The sequence below is a fragment of the Mastomys coucha genome, unplaced genomic scaffold, assembly GCF_008632895.1.
Source record: "Mastomys coucha isolate ucsf_1 unplaced genomic scaffold, UCSF_Mcou_1 pScaffold14, whole genome shotgun sequence".
In the NCBI taxonomy this organism is placed as follows: Eukaryota; Metazoa; Chordata; class Mammalia; order Rodentia; family Muridae; genus Mastomys; species Mastomys coucha.
In genome coordinates, this window is record NW_022196896.1 from 121,906,067 (window position 1) to 121,914,356 (window position 8,290).

Below are 8,290 nucleotides of genomic sequence, written 5' to 3' on the forward strand. Positions count from 1 at the left end.
CACTGCACATGGGATGGGTGTCCAGCCTGTTTCCTGGGACTCAGCTCTTGCACCTGGTGGGCTTTGCCAATTGTACCCAGTAGAGTGAGTGCCATGGTTTAAGCCTGTCTGCCCTTGATCGTGAGATCCTACATAATGGAACTTGCTTGATCGAGCAGTAACTGCTCATCCTATTAAAACAAAAAGGGGGAACTGTGGAGCACTGCTGCCGCGCCTTAAAGATGGTGCCTGCCATTCTTCTGCTAAGGAGTAAACAAGTCCTTATTTGGCAAGAGGGTTGCACCTGCCAGTGGTCTGATCTTTCGTCATGAGGCTATAGCCAATGATAGCGCAAGACGTGGTATGGGCTCATGGGCAGTCCTACAAAGGGTATTTAAGCAGCACTCACAGACCATTCGGGGGCACACCCTTGATTCTCATGTAACTAACAGCTCCTGTGCTAGTCTTTCTTCCCTGCTGGCCAGGGTGATCGGCGTGGCACAATCAGTAAAGTATTTTGTTAAAATAGAAAAAAAAATGTTTCCCTAAAACACTTGCACTTTATTCTCAACTGTGGGTTTCAGACCTTGAGGTTAACATTGTTTGCATGAAAATATATTGTTCTTTCATAAATAAAAGACTCAGAGAAATAATGCTATTAGCATGTTTCAACCATGACATTTGTAAGTTATAGTGATATAATCTCATTTGTGTAGATGTTATATGATAGTATTCTCCATAAACAGTAAAAGCTATCCGTATATCTTATGCATATAAAATACTCTTGATATTTTAATTTAACTAAAAATGCATGCTTTATTAATAATGGTGTTAACTTTCTAATGGTAGCCTTTTCATTGATATGGAACCTGTAATAGCAACTTTGAGACAGAAACAAATGTTTCCAATGAAACAATTTTCAAATGGTAAGCCTGTGATTGAGACAAAACCTTCTATCAATCAGTAACACTTCACATAATAGCAATTTTAAGACAGAAGCAAATTTTTACTACCTGTCTCATTCTTTCATTACATAGAGACAAAGGTGATTGCTGACATGAAATTGAGAGCTGATGAAGCAGTATGAAGCTTAAAATTTTTGGAAATTTTTCAAACTACTTCCTGAAGGAAAGTCTAAATCCAAGTAAGAAAATTACATATTAATATTTTAACAGGAGGTTATCACCATTAAAAATAATTTCCAAAATATAAGTTGGTCAAGTAATTTAAAAATTAGAGATGTGTATTAGTGCTGGAAATAAAAGATTCTGCCTACTGTTCAAATAACTCACTGAAGAACACAGTGATATTCCAATTCAAGTATATGAAATGTCACATTCAATGCCTAACATGTTATTATAATGTATGTGATATTATTCTTATTGTGAATAGTTATTATCACATTCAGTTTAGCCTGGTTATGAATCATAGTATAAAAAACACAAGTATAACCTCTTACTAAATTTTGATTAAAATTATATCACTTTCAATCTTCCAAGTCCTTGTTCCAGTCCAACCCAGGTGCAATCCCCTTCAAACTCTCCCACACTGCCTTCCTCCTCCTCCCACAATGCCTTCTTACTCCTCCCATTCAGCTTTCCTACTCTTCCCATGCTCCATTCTTAAACTGATTGTCTTTTAATTTGATTATTATTCCTACACACACATGTGCATGCATGCACACAAGTGTATATGCATTTACAAATATATAAATACAATCTTCTGGGTTTATTTTTATTGTTTGTATGCATATCGTCACAGTATTTACAGCTTGTATTAGATAAACAATAAAGGGTCTCATCCCTGAGACCAATTCTCCCTCTTCCAGCAGTCAGTAGTTGCCTGTAGTTCTTTCTGTACTGCTGGGACCTCAGGTACTTTTCTCCCTTCCACATTCATACAGCTATTGATATGCACTTTAGCTGACAATGCTCCCCACAAGAACCAAAGACTCTAGTGCCAGACATTAAAATGCCCTTTTGAATGGTTGGTCAAGATAGTTTAAGTGACTCCTAGAACAACATGGACTACTGGTATTACCCTTGTTTGTCTCTAGGAGGTTGAGGCATAACCGGTGTTGCTAAAGACCCTGTTTACTTAAGACACAGAACTAAGATTATTGGATTATATCTAAGCTGGAAGCCTCATGGTCATGCTGCAGTGTGACCAGAAAATTAAATGCAAGGTAACAAAGGAGGGAAGCAGTTAAGAGTCCTACTCATATACAACAGCTATGAATCTCAACAGTGACCAGCATGGTAGCTATAAACTTATGAACAGTAGCATTCAAATGTCGGTGGTGACCATGGCTGTCTAATTATTGGACATAGGGCATATTTGAAAACAAGGAAATCAATGCCTGGTACTAAAAGCTGAGCCACCTTCCAGGATGTAATAAGACCAAGGATCTAAATCTGCATTTGGAAGTTTCTCCTTAGCCTTAGATTACACACAGCAAGAATTTCATCCAAATTTTAACTAGCACCTATCCAAAAAAATCTTGTACACTGAGCTTATAGTTACTCCATTTTTGCAAGACCAAAATGAGCTAATTAAATCTAATTAATTATAGTCTTTACTTGTTTTAAAGATGCTTTATCAAAACTACAATATAAACTGAAGTTCTAGTTGATTCCTGTGTTGCATTTCAATTTAATATGCAAATAAAGGAGGACTGGCATTTAAAGTGAACATAAAATGTGATCTAAGCAGCTCTCCCAAAGACCATCAGAGCCATTTTGATTCCATGCATTAAAGGCACTGATCTTATTCACAGAAGAGCTGGCTGTGCAGGACCTATCTCTCAGTGCTTCTAATAATTTATTTTTAAAGTTTTAGTTTGACTTTTACAGTAACATCAGAAAAAACAAACTATGTATCTCATTCATTAATTCTGAGTCAAAGAGAAAATACAAGATTTCACTTCTGCAAATATTTGGTCGATACACATTGCTGTAGGGGAAAACAGATTTGTAAGGTCCTTCCCTTTGTCTTGCTTTACTCCTTTTTGTCTTGCCAGGACACAAGAACCTATTTCCAGACATTTTCATTTTCAGAAATACAGATACAAAATGCTGTAATAGTTTTATAACTACTACCCAGCAATAACACTTTTTCCATTTCTATTGGCCAACAGTTTTACACACTTAGTTAATTTTAGTTCTATTCAAGCCTAACGACCTCCCTCACACACCTCCTACTCCCTCCATCACTTTGCTGATCAACGAATCCCCATCTTGTTCATATGTCTTCTTTTTCTCTGTGGCCCACTGAGTTTGTAGCTATTTGTTTATGTAAGGTTAGAAAGTTATTCCATGGAACAACAACAATTTATCAGTAGCTACCATTGAAGATAATGGTAGTCCTTTCTTAACATGCTTAAGTTATTTAGCAAGCGGGCAGGGGGAAAATCTTATGTCCTGTCCCACCCCTCAGGATAAAATGCTGATGCACTCTGTCTGCCAGTCTTCTGTAGATGACTTAGCTATAGTGAGGCCTTGGGTGGAGCAGCTATATGGTTTTCTGCAGACATGTCTTACTTGGCACATCTCCCCATCCTCAGCCCTTACACGCTTTCCATACTCCTTTATGTAAACTGGGGATTCAGTGTTGTGGCCATCTCAACTGGAGACAAGCACTCCATCATCACTTACTCTCAGCATTTTGGCTAGTTATATATATCTCTGCATTAACTATATGTGACATTTAATTTCATTGTATCTAGAGTCCTTTGCCACTAGTAAATTATCACTGAAACAAACTTCCTCAAAAAAGTAAGATAGACAAAATCAGATGCCAAGTACTTCTCTTTTTTTAATAGATATTTTCTTTATTAACATTTCAAATGATATCTCCTCTCCTGGGAGTTACCCCTCCGAAAAAATATAAAAATCCAAAAACTAACCCTATTTCCTTCCACCTCCCCCTGCTCACCAAGCCACCCTCTCCCACTTCCTGGCCCTGGCATTCCCCTACACTGGGGCATAAACCTTCACAGGGCCAAGGACCTGTCCTCCCATTGATGACATCCTCTGCTATACATATGCAACTGGAGCCATGAGTCCCCCCATGTGTGCTCTTTGGCTGATTGTTTAGTCCCTGGGAGCTCTGAGGGTACTAGTTAGTTCATATTGTTGTTCCTCCTAAGGGGCTGCAAACCCTTCAGCTCTTTGGGTCCTTTTTCTAGCTCCTTCATTGGGGACCCTGTGCTCAGTTCAATGGATGGTTGTGAATCTCTACTTCTGTACTAGTCAAGCACTGTCAGAGCCTCTCAGAAGACAGCTGTATCAGGCTCCTTTAAGCTAGCACTTGCTGACATCCATAATAATGTCTGGGTTTGATGACTGAATATGGAAAGGATTCCCAGGTGCAGCAGTCTCTGCTCCATCATTTGTCTCTCGACTACTTAGATGGGTATTTTGTTCTCCCTTCTAAGAAGGAAGGAAGGAAGCATCCACACTTTGCTCTTCCTTCTTCTTGAGTTTCTTGTGGTTTGTGGATTGTATTTTGGGTATTCTGAGCTTCTGGGCTAATATCCACTTATCAGAGAGTGCATGCCATGTGTGTTCTTTTGTGATTGGGTTACCTCACTCAGGATGATATTCTCCAGATCCATCCATTTCCCTAAGAATTTCATAAATTCATTGTTTTTAATAGCTGAGTAGTACTCCATTGTGTAGATGTACCACATTTTCTGTATCCATTCCCCTGTTGAGGGACATTTGCAAATACTTCTATTCCTTGTGCATAGAACAAGTTAAAGGGAACTCTTGTTGGGCAGTGGTGGTGCATTTTTCAGTACTGAACACTGGGTGTTCTGAGATGTTTCTAGGTTCTTACAGGTATAATTAAATTTATTGACATATAAAGTCATTTTCCTTTGGCTCTTATGTTTGTCTGTATCATGACTATAGTGGTTACTTAATATATGTTTTACCTCTGTCTGTATAATTCTTTGACTTTTGTGACTTTAGCAGTTAACTTAAAAATAGGAATTTGGTTGACTTTGAAATTATATTACTCTAGTTTTGACTTGCCCATCACAGACTTAGCTTTATCAACCTTACTTTTTTTTGCATGATATGAATATGCTTAACTGTGTAAAAGGTATCAATTTGTACATTGTAACACTGATGTGAGCTATGTAACACTATTATTGTTAATGATAGAATAATTGCAGAGAAACCAAGCCTATATTCAAAGAAATGAGAGCTTATTTGTGGATATGTCTTATTCTTCCTATGTTATTAAATATTATCTAAGTGAAGAGAAAAGAAAGGAGATGCAAGAGATGTAGAGGATTGAAGATAAAAGTGGTATAAGAAAAGTTCAGTTTTTTCATGACTAACAGGAACTAGGACCTTCATTTCTGGCTTCACTAAATAGCAGGGCTCAGGTTGTTTTGGGAATGATATCTAACAGCCCAAGAATAACCTTGGAAAATGAAATGTTAGATCAAAGTATGTTTTCTAGCAACTTATATCTGTTTGACTGTCTAGCCTTCACTTTACTTCACTGGTCCTCAAACTTGTGCTTTTTTTTTTTTTTTTTGAGTCCTGATTCCATATCACTTCACTGTATAACACCAGCAAATAATTTATTCAATTTAAATACATCACGCTGCACTCTGATCTAAGCATAGCATGAACAACTATTCACAAGAGACAATATTTTGATGAAATTTTATAGAAAACAGAAAAACAAATAACATTTATTATGTTAGTGTATGAAAGTTCCTGATACCAATATTATTCAGAATGAAACACAATTAATATAATTGGCATAGATATTTGTCTTATATATTTTATTAGAAATTTCAAGGAAGGACATTACTATCATATATGTGTGTATATATATACATATATGTATATGTATATATATACCTAAAATATTTAAAATTAATATTTGGACAGTCTAAATAACTTCCTTTTGCAATAAATGTTAGCTTAATATATTATCTACAACAATGTACTGTCTACTGTTAAAGATAGACCTTAGTAAGTTTCTCAATGAATAAAGGAGACTGAATTTGTACATATCACATATGTAATTAAAAATTCAAGATGTAACAGTCATACCCTCCCTCTCAGTACTTCAGGTGTAGAACTCAGAATTTGAGGTCATCCTGGGATGATATCTTATGGTTTCTATTGCTGTAATGAAGCACCTTGACCAAGAAGTTGGAGAGGAAAGGTTTATTCAGTTTATACGTCGACATTGCTGTTCATCACCAAAGGAAGTCAGGACTGGAACTCAGACAGGGTAGGAACCTGGAGGCAGGAGCTGATGCAGAAGCTATGGAAGGGTGCTTCTTACTAGATTGCTTCCCATAGCTTGCTCAGCTTGCTTTCTTATAGAACCCAGGACCACCAGCCCAGGGATGGCATCATTCATGATAGGCTGGGCCCTCCCCCATTCATCACTAATTGAAAAAATGTCTTAGAGCTGGATTTCAGGGAGGCAGTTCCTCAGTTGAGGCTCGTTTCTCTGTGATGACTCAGGCTTGTGTCAAGTTGATTCACAAAACTATCCAGTACAGATGCAGAAAATGTTTCACTCTGCAAAGCCCTGTCTCTAAAAGTAAAAAATAGAAAAAGGAAGGAAAGCTGAGAATAGAGTTTGAAGGTGGCAGTGAGAATAACCTCTGAACAAGCCTGATGACTTGTGCTTGATCCCTGGCTCTTACAGGGTACTAGGAGAAATTTGAAGTTCACAAGATGGCCTCTGACAGACACACACACACACACAGAGAGAGAGACACACACATGTGCACACACAGAGACACAGAGCACATATATATAATTAAATATTTTAAAGAATCTTATTACTAAAACCCCCAAAATATATAATTGTATACTTTAAAAACTAGGTTCACAAAATAAAGATAAAAATCTTTATCTATAATTATTACAGTAATGGATATAGTGCAATAATATAGATGAATTGGAAAAATAGCTCTCTTTCCTATATTCATGGTAGTAGCAATGCATTATTTTTAACAATAGTCCTGATTCCCAGACTGTCCAAAATTATGGGTTAAGAAAGTCTCTTCAAAGATTTATCATCACAGTTTCATGTGAAATGCTGTGACTGGAATTCTGATGTGTATGAAATGTAAAATCGCATTTTCTATAACGGTGACAGTACTGTTCAAGGTTCCATTGTGCTCAATGCAATGAGGACATTTCCTCTTGACAAAATGAGCAAGTCTTTGAATGTAAAGTTCAGTGCATTTATATGAAATCCTTTGAGAGGAAAGGTAAATGCCACATCTTCAGAGCACCTATTTTCTGTTATTAGCAGGCAACTCAAACACGCTGACCACAGTGTCAACACTGGCTGCACTACTGGAAAGATTACATTGGCAGTGCCCTCACAAGGATGCAAGATTTCAGCAAGAAAAGATCATTGATGCAATAATGTCCTGCCCCTCAGTTGACCAAGGGGCGGGGGCGGGGGGAGGAATGCTGTTCATTTTCTACTGCTGTTTTTCTTAGTACAATAAACATAGTAGTTTAACCAATGTAGGCTTAACTTTCATATTTCTGAAGGTCAAACCTGACATGGGTCTCATCCACTGAAGCTAAGGCAGTGTGGTATTTTTTCTGCAGATCCCAGGGGAAAGTTTCACTCCCTGCTTCCCTGGATTAACACACTCTGACCTTGCATGATGGAGCTGAGATCTCTGCTTCCTGACTGTTCACCAGTTGATGTTTTCCCAGGCATCCCAAACCTGCCTACATTTCTTAGATTTTTCTCTTTCTCCTTTTTAAACCCACAAATAGGAAATGTTACTATATAGTTTAAATTTCACCTCTTTCCTGCTCCATACCATCTCTGTGGATTAAAACGGCTTCTTTCTTTACCTTGAGGAATTGGCTAAATACATTGAGCTGACCTAACAACTCAGGATGTTCTCTGATGCTCAAGGTTAATATTCTATCTCTTTGGCAAAGCCCCTTTCACCATACAAGGCATAACATGCCTACCTATAAAAACCATTGAACAAACATTTTAAGAAAACTACTGCAAGTTTATGCATAGTGTATAAAATAAACAGCATAGCAATTTTATGGACTAAGCAATTATAATATGTTTACCCTAAGAAAATACATTTTTCATATCCTATAAAAACTTAGCATATGCATTATACCTTCCGGTGCTGGTAACAGATGTGTTACTACTCACACAATTTAAAGATTTTTTTTTTTAAAAAATGGAAAGTAGGAAGGCAGAGCTTTAACAAAACCTACTAACAATTATACAAAAGTACTTCATACATCTTATAAATACATAGTCTTCTTCAGAAAAG

At 37.1% G+C, this 8,290-nt stretch overlaps 1 long non-coding RNA gene across 1 annotated transcript in view; it reads left to right on the plus strand.

Annotated features, from left to right (window-relative positions):
* The window catches only part of LOC116089328, a 9,569-nt gene extending 2,068 nt beyond the window's left edge, over positions 1-7,501 (plus strand). Inside the window, exons 2-3 of the long non-coding RNA XR_004118282.1 lie at positions 1,017-1,123; positions 7,279-7,501. This is a non-coding gene — a long non-coding RNA (uncharacterized LOC116089328). The remainder of the gene's footprint in view (positions 1-1,016; positions 1,124-7,278) is intronic.
* The last annotated feature ends 789 nt before the right edge of the window (positions 7,502-8,290 follow it).